At 42.5% G+C, this 8,925-nt stretch overlaps 1 protein-coding gene across 4 annotated transcripts in view; it reads left to right on the top strand.

Moving 5' to 3' along the window:
• The first annotated feature begins 220 nt into the window (after window positions 1–220).
• Window positions 221–8,925, top strand: part of rasgrp3 (RAS guanyl releasing protein 3 (calcium and DAG-regulated)) — a 41,097-nt gene continuing 32,392 nt past the window's right edge. For 3 of the 4 annotated variants that reach the window (XM_061690250.1, XM_061690251.1, XM_061690248.1), the window contains exon 1: window positions 221–383. The gene's annotated coding sequence lies outside the window, so the exon portion shown is untranslated. Of the gene's footprint in view, window positions 384–6,714; window positions 6,778–8,925 lie in introns of those variants that run through there. The other variant, XM_061690249.1, reaches the window with a different exon arrangement.

Here is an 8,925-nt window from a genome sequence, read left to right as displayed (position 1 = left end):
ACGTATGCATATTTTGATTCAAGTTTGTACATTTCCTGCTTTGCTTTTCTACTCCACCTTGCGTAGTCCCTAAATTTAGCCCTGTGAAAGCAAGCTAACTCACACAGGCAGGAAAACTAAGTTGGGCAAACAATTGAAGGAAGTCTAATGGCCATTTGTACAAACATGTTACGAAGTGGAATCACTGTTAAGTGCATGTGCAGCAGCATTGGTGGTTGAGACATCATCATCGACAAAGAATGACAGACTAAATTCAAAATCAGGGACTATTCCCATTTGACGCTAATGACTGGAGGCCTTTGCTGGCTTAATCGTCTGACTTCTGGATCAAACTTTGTTGTGGATATGGTTTAAGCCGTCTACGGCCGAATCATAGATATGAGGTATGTGCAGTTTGGTGTCAGCTTTGTGCTTATTTGACCTTGCTATACTGTATCTAATCGCTGATTCTAAAAAGTCTGTAGTCATGAGTAAGGTAAGACTTTGGAGAAGTTCTTCGTAGTAGCAGCTAGATTAGAAAATATACATTTATTGTTCCCGTATCATTTTCATCTTACTTTGTTCTCCCTCCCACAGAGAGCTATTACTAGCTCTTCATGATTATGTGTACACATGACTAACAATTATGTAGAGTGGGTGCTGGTAGGACATAGCGTAAACATGTTTCAGAGGTGGCAGGTGTACCTGGGAAATGTTTTTTTTTCTGTTCCAATGATCCCTGACCTATATTCTAGGACCATCATCCGGGTCGCTCCTCACCACCACTATACAGTGATAAAATGTGAACTTTTGTATGCGCTGGCTTCAGCGTTTTCATGCAATTTCTTCATGCAAATCATTGAAAATGAAGTATTTCCATTTCTTGTGATGTTTAACTTATTCCCATTGGTATTTTTATTGGCCCAAAGAATTTAGTAAATGAGACGCACGATGATCAGAAGGCATTCTAAATACATTGTTTATATCTCAATCTCTGACTAGAACAGAGAGTTTTTTTTATACCTATTTTCATAATGCAGATATGCAATTCAAAACCTCTGGGAATTTTATTGTAAAACATCACAAATTAGACTTAAAGGTAAACATGGACAATTCTTGGGACAACATCCAGTCCACTTTGGACTTTATTAAAGTCCAAAGTGTAGATAAACTACATCCATCAAGGATCAACACAATCTGTTCAAGGTTGCTGGTCAACCTTTCGTTGAGATCACATTTGGAAGCAATTTTTCAACAAAAGAAATAATGGAAATAGAAAGAAAGAAATTCCAGGGTCAAACGTTGCCACTGGCAATAATTTAAGTAACAATAGTATTAAATCTAAAAGAAGGTAAAAACTGTTAATTTGTTAAAACAATGAATCAATATTCCCAAACTTGACCTCCCACGTTCCAAAAACATGATGTACGCTAGGCTAATTGAAGACTAAATTGTCCAGTGGTTTTAATGTGAGTGTGAATGGTTGTTTGTCCATCCAGGTACCGTGATTGGCTGGCGACCAGTCCAGGGTGTACCCCTCTGGTCACTTTCTTTTCCTAACAACCCTTGTTGAGGCTGGTCTCTCTACTTGGGGCTATGTCATGTCTTTTTAAGTAGAAAAATCCCGCCAACTCAGCACATGTCACAAAACAACAGAAGAAAACCAAGTCTTGGTTGGGATGAGATGAATATCTCTTCTCGCAGCATGAAAGTGGGGTTCTTTTTAACAAGTATTGCTGGATCTGCTGTGTTTTTAGAATTGGCTAATGGCATACATTGTAAGCAAAAGAATGAACGTGTAATATTAGCATAATCATTTCATTGGGTGTCAAAATACACAATTGGTAATCTGATGCGATCTGACTCAATCATATAGCTTGCCTCCAAAGCATTCATGTAGTTCCTTGAATAATAATAGCAGCTGCATCAACATACTGTAATTTTGAACATATTCAGTCTCAAGGACACGTAAACACTGATCAGATACAGAGGGTAAAGAACCTTAAAGATTGTTTTCACAATTTTGTTCACAACCTAGTCTTAATATAATGGCTATTACATGTTTTCTCCACTATACATCAAGGATTAAAAAAAATAAAATAAATCAGTAACCTTTCATTATGCTGATTGAGGGCAAAGCAAGCTGTAGCTCCCCTTTTTTTATTTTTATTGATATTGTTTTTTTTTTTTAACTTGTTCTGTTCGGCTGCTGCGGGACATCTGCCTCACAGTTCTGAGGACCTGGGTTAAAATCCGTCCTCGCCTGTGTGCCGTTTGCATGTTCTCCCCGTGCCTGTGTGGGTTTTCTCTGAGTACTCCTGTTTTCTCCCTCATCCCCACAACATGCATGGTAGGCTTTAAATTGTCCGTAGGTGTGAATGTGAGTGTGACTGGTTGTTTGTTTGTATGTGCCCTGCGATTGGCTGGCAACCAGTTCAGGGTGTACCCCGCCTCCTGCCCGATGATTGCTCGGATAGGCTCCAGCACGCCCGCGACTCTAGTGAGGAGAAGCGGCTCAGAAAATGGATGGATGGATGGATGAGGCAGCACGTGGGACGACTGGTTAGTACGTCTGCCTCGCAGTTCTGAGGACCCGTGTTCAAATCCGGCCTCATCTGTGTAGAGTTTGCTTTGCATGTTCTCCCCATGCCTGGGTGGGATTTTTCTGTGTACTCCGGTTTCTTCTTCACCTCCTGCCCGATGACAGCTGGGATAGGCTCCAGCACGCCCGCGACCCTAGTGAGGAGAAGCGGCTCAGAAAATGGATGGATGGATGTGTCCCTTCCTCACAGGGCCACACATACAGTAGATAAGATCCAACCCCTATGTGAGTTTATTGCGGTCATATACTGTGATGCTGTCATTTGTATGTTTTCCCCTTCTAGTCTCTCTTTCCTCTCTGTCTGTCCCCTCTCAAGCCTTGTTCTGTTTGACTGTATTTCCAGTATATGTCACCATACTAATTACAAACAATAGAGAAAATATCACATTTTCCTATTGCACAACAAAACTGTTCTGGCATGATGAAGCATACAGATCCACCGTACTGCATGCCAAAGGAGCTGAACATCCATCCATTTTCCGTATCCTCACTCACTAGGGTCGCAGGCATGCTGAAGCCTATCTCAGCTAAGTGCGGGCGAGAGGCGTGATACACCCTGAACTGGTCGCCAGCCAATTGCACGGCACATGTAAACAAGTCACTCACAGTCACACCTACGGGCAATTTAGAGTCTTCAATTCATGCATGTTTTTGGGATGTGGGAGGAAACCGGAGTGCCCGGAGAAAACCCACGCAGGCACGGGGAGAACATGCAAACTCCACACAGACGGGGCCAAGGATTGAACCCGGGTCCTCAGAATTGTGAGGCTGACGCTCTAACCAGTCGCCCACCGTGCCGCCGGAAGGGACACAATGAGTAGCAAATAGAACAGAACAGGACAGGGCAGGACATGACAGCGGTAGTGAGCCAGGCAGGTGGGAGTGGCTGTGCAGTGTCAAAACCCGCAAATGAGATGACAGTCCAGGAAGTTAACATAATCAGAACGGCTGAGAGAGGCCCACCTTCCACTTCCAAGCAGCTAAATCCCTTCGAGTTGTGTCTTGGGAGATATGCTAGTCAACCAAAACTTAAAAAGGAACAATATGCAGTTTTCAAACTGCTAGCAATATTTGAATGAAGCCTCATTACAGTACAAGCTAAATCATGAGCAGTCCACTCCACTGTGGGTCTCATGCGTCTCTACATTGTGACTATGCTATGAATCATATCAGGATGGAAAAATGACAGCTTTTGAATGTAAAATCTAATGGTTGTTTTATTATTCCTGTTGAACTTTACTGTCTGTTATGTTGTGCATTCAAACAAGTGTCTTCAGGTAAAGAGGCAGTAATATCAGCAGCATTTCATCCAGTAGACAAGAGCCCTCATTGAACCGACCTTAATATTACTGTTCTGTGTGCATCTGAATAGACTAGTCTTGTAGTGGTGAGGAATTTCCCAATAGGAGCAGTAAGACCTAAATTTATGTGGTTCAGTGTCCTTTGAGACCAATGTGTTTTTGAATTCCACTTAAATAAAAAGAGAGGACATTGACATAAGAGGGGCACCAAATTATTGTAGAATATGATATGAAGTGGAATTAGAAATAGCCTTTTCTTTTTGCTTTTGATGCTGTGCCAGTTGTAAACTGTAATTTACCTTGTAAACCAGTGGGGTTAAAAATTAATTGGATCCAATTAACATGAAAGTAAACTTACTGTACTTGTACAAACAAACGTACTTATAGTTGTAACATGAAATAGTAAAAATGTTTTAAGTTTCTAAAGCAGTGTACCTAACTGAGCTGTAATTTTAGCACTGACTGCTGGTCCTTATGATACAGTAGAACCTCTCAAGACGAACACAATAGAATAGAGTAAGCGATAACTAATACAATAAAGGAAATTGTGAAAAAATGTGATCTGTTCAATGTCGGCTTTCAATATAGTTATAATTACAATCTCTCTGATTTTGTTTGTCCCGTTTGGCTGTTAGGTCAAGCAGAATGGAGGATCTGTGTCCCTTTTATGCCGAAACAGTTTTAATGTGTCACAGTGGAGTTTTTAATAAGGGATATTTATTGAGAATCAGAGTCAATCAGTTGAACAGAACAAAGTTTCTACAGGGGAGTGAGAAAAGAAGACAGTAAAAAAGACAAAGCACTCACTGTAAACAAGATGAGAAAAGTGAATCCTTATATATCTAGAACAACATGAAAGACACATTCGATATGAGTGTTGTATGGGGCAGTAGTGCAGCACCCTGTGAGGGAAGGAAAGAACAAGATAAGACAGGACAGGGACAGGAGAGGAAGCATGCAGGACAAAGGTCGTGAACCCGGCTGTACAACTGAAGTGTGGTGGGAGTGACGATGTTAAATTATAAAAGTCTATAAAACGAGAGTGTGAGTGAGGGGATACACAAGCAATTTGCATATTCATGAGTTATATGTCGCAATAAGTGATTGGCCCCACACTTAGCGAGAGTCCCAGGGGTGTGTGCCTGCGGACAAGTGAATTGACACTGTTTCGCATGCACAATGACTGAACACAAGTGTCCTGTAATTGGTGTGCCTGCACCATGGCGGCTGAGGACCCCACCCAATCAATCGAAAGGCGGGATCGGGCCCAGGAGTCCACCCGAGAGCAGCGCGGCAGACGGGACACGTCCCACACCGAGGGACCCAGGGCGGGCCGGCGGCCCCACCAAGGCGCCACGACAACCGGCGGAGGCCGCAGAGACCCAGTGCTAACCCTCAGCACTGCTGCCTAAAAGCCAAATCCCGCCCACCCAAGACCCACCATCCCCCAGAGATGGGTGTATGTGGTGCATTAAAAAACACATGGGGATGTGTGTGTGTGATGCATTAAAATTCAGGGGAGCAGGCAGGGTGGAGTGGCAGGGTGCTGCCACTCCACTGCTGGAGTCTTACTGCTTTGAATTTGTGTCTGCGTATTTCGGACAGTTTCAGGTTTATGTTCTTCATCTCTTCCTCTTCTCTGTTGTTTCGAGAGTGGGCCTTCTTTTGGAATACAGGGGGTCCATGGTTTCTGATACATGCAGTACATACTGTACAAGGTTTCAAGGGATGCTGCACAATGGACCAGTCTGCGCAGTGGTTTAAGAACACTTTATCATGTGACGCTAGAATGCATGGTCAGTTACTACTAACATTTGATCGTATTATATTCTTGCATGTTTTTCATACAAATATTTCCTGGAGTTATGACTTTACTACTGCGCTGCTATAGGTTAGTGACGTACGTACAAATTCATAACCCAAGGACTCCCAGTAGGTGTCATAAAAACACAGACAGAAGTGAAATACAAATAAGACTTACCTATATTCTCGCTGAGCTGCAGTCTTGTGAGGTACTTGGAGGTTTTGGCACGACATATTTACGTCTTACATGCATTGTAAGACCTCCGGGGCATTCCACATTAGATGTTCCACTCCAGTGGTCTTTTTTTGAAGCGAATCAGTTTGACGTAAATTGGGATTTCTTCTCATGCTCCTCGTCCCAAATGTTTCTTAGATTTCAATGCAGTCTCACTTCACTAATCCCTGCCCACTCAAGTCTCTGACCAAAGCCACCCCCTCTATTTAAAACAGGGAGGTCTGCGCCGCTGTGGGAGTGAACACAGCTGATATCGATTATATCAAATCAAAGTGGCTCCTTTCACGCCCTTGAAATTTGGCACACTCACAGTCTCGCATGGAGACATATCTGTGTAGAAGAGGACGATGCGTGATCTCTGCTTCTGTTTGCTGGTCTTATGCCCAGTTATTGACTAATGAGGGAAAGGGAAAGTTTCAGCAAAGCTCCTGAAGCCCCAGGTAACAAGTCAGCACAGGGGTTGCCCGCTTTGAGTATGCCCGCAATTGCACGGCAAACGATTGAGATCTCGTCAATAACGCCTTCTGTCTCTGACTACTCAGGCACTACTGTCAGGTCATACTGACAGTTTTAACAAATACAACAAAAAGTGTTTGTTTTTTCACTTGCAAACTCCAACTTAAGTTTGTGTGCGTGCGTGTGTGTGTGCGCGCCTTTGTGCATGCGTGTGTGGTCACGTGGCAGAGGTCCTTCTGCTTGGGGTCGCTGTGTTTACTAACAAGAGGAGGAGGAGGAGGGGTCATATCGTAGTATGCTCTCCTCAAATCAGCTCTTTGCTCTTTTGCCACTAACAGCTTGTGGCATGTAACATCAGTTATCTCAGTGGTCCGGATGGTTTCCTCGCACTCTGCTTTTCAGTGAGTAAAATCCATTATATGATATGTACCGAAGGGTTCTAGTTTGTATCCCATGTGCTTCTTGTTTTTCACTCTCATTGCTGATCAAGTCAGCGTTCGAGATGTCGTATACAGCTGTTTATGTTCAGGAAGTTACCTCGTGCAGCAGTAAGGGAGATATTGTTTAATCCAAGGTTCCCCCTTCAGTTGTAAAGGGAAACTTGTTTGTAAGGCGAATACTATTTGACAGTGGGTGCATAATCCTAACCAAGAAACACATGGTTCAAAGCTAAAGAAGCAAAAGACAATGAATGTTCATGCTCAATACTAATATAACTGTTGTACCTCTTGGAAAATGTTTAAGGTTGTGGCAAAGTTTGTGCAGTATAAGCATAGCGCACAAACGTGAAACTGCTGTAAACTGAGCATTGGAGATGTTATAGACAAGTAAAATAGGCATGCCAGGGTTGCCATGGCAATGACATTTTCATTACAAGCCAATGTACCATCGTGGTGATTTTGAAGCTGCTATTTTAAAGTGAAATGACTAAATATTGTTGCTTTAATTAGATATTTATGTGGGACAAAGTTCAAGACACTGCTCATTACATTTCTATCAAGACTGTCTGAACGTGCATCTGTGAGTGTGTAATTACAAGCTGAACTTCCCATACGCACACATCATGATGCATCTGCAAACCAGAGGCAGGGACACTGACCCATTGTAAAGCAGCAAAGAACAAGTCATGCTAAAGGGCACAGCTGACTGTGACGTGCACAGTCGAGCCATTAAAGCAGAAAAAAACAGCAGCAAGAAAAATGATCTTTATATTTGAGTCAAATTGTAAAACCGTTTTGAAAGGAGATTTCAGAGTGGCCTTTAGATGTCCACGTTCGATCTTCTCAATTCCTTCAATTTTAAACTCAGTCATTTGATATTGCTAAGAAAGTCATAATAACCAGATTATGCCTGTATGGATGACGTGATCATTCTTATCAGACCTTCCACTAATTATGTTGACTGCATATTAAAAAAAAAATCCCTCCTCACTTGTGGACAAGTTATTATACGGAGTGGAGTGATTTCTGTACTGTCAAGAGGTTTGCTAAAGCAAAGCTACCAGAACTGAAACATTTTGAAGTAGTAATGCTGCTACTGCACAACATGAATCAATTTCCATCCATCGATTTTCTGTCACGCTTATCCTCACGAGACTTACAGGTGAACTGGAGCCTATCCCAGTTGACTTTGGGCGAGAGGCGGGTTACACCATGAACTGGTTGCCAGCCAATCAAAGGGCACAAACAACCATTCACACTCACGTTCACAATATGGACAATGTGGACTCTACAATTAAACTAAAATGCATTTTGTGGGAATGTGGGAGGAAGCTGCCCCAAGTTGAGGATTTTAAGTATCTCGCGGTCTTGCTCACGAGTGAGGGAAGAATGTAGCGGGAGATCGACAGGCGGATTGTGCAGCGTCTTGCACTAATGCGGACTCTGTATCAGTCTCGCGCGGTGAAGGAGTTAGTTTAAAAGTGTATTATTATAATTAGTACATATTTGTAATTTAAAATAAGATAACCTTTTATTAGTCCCACAGTACGGAAATTAGCATTGTTTCAGCAGCAATAGTGGATGTAGGAAATATAAATATCCATCCATCCATTTTCTGAGCCGCTTCTCCTCACTAGGGTCGCGGGCGTGCTGGAGCCTATCCCAGCTGTCATCGGGCAGGAGGCGGGGTACACCCTGAACCGGTCGCCAGCCACTCGCAGGGCACATACAAACGAAGAACCATTCACACTCACATTCACACCTATGGGCAATTAAAGTCTTCAATCAACCCATCCTGCATGTTTTTTTGGGATGTGAGAAGAAACCGGAGTACACAGAAACATCCCACCCGGGCATGGGGTGGGATGTTTAAATATGCCGTTAAAGTTGTATAAAACTGAATAAGGTTACTGAAACTGTTTCTAAAACATAATAAATAAAATCTTTGTGAAATAACAAATTAAGACAAATTCAGCTCCATGAAATGGTCTTATACTACATTGTTTCTACTTGTTAAACAGCACAATATTGTAGGCTCACCAGGCTTCTTGTCTTATCTTTTTCAGAGGGGAGGTGCAAATAAACAACTGAAATAAACCTTATTGCCTT

The sequence above is a fragment of the Phycodurus eques genome, chromosome 11 (genome assembly GCF_024500275.1).
Source record: "Phycodurus eques isolate BA_2022a chromosome 11, UOR_Pequ_1.1, whole genome shotgun sequence".
Classification (NCBI taxonomy): domain Eukaryota; kingdom Metazoa; phylum Chordata; class Actinopteri; order Syngnathiformes; family Syngnathidae; genus Phycodurus; species Phycodurus eques.
Note: the sequence above shows the minus strand (reverse complement) of the source record. Positions and strands in the feature narration are given on the sequence as shown.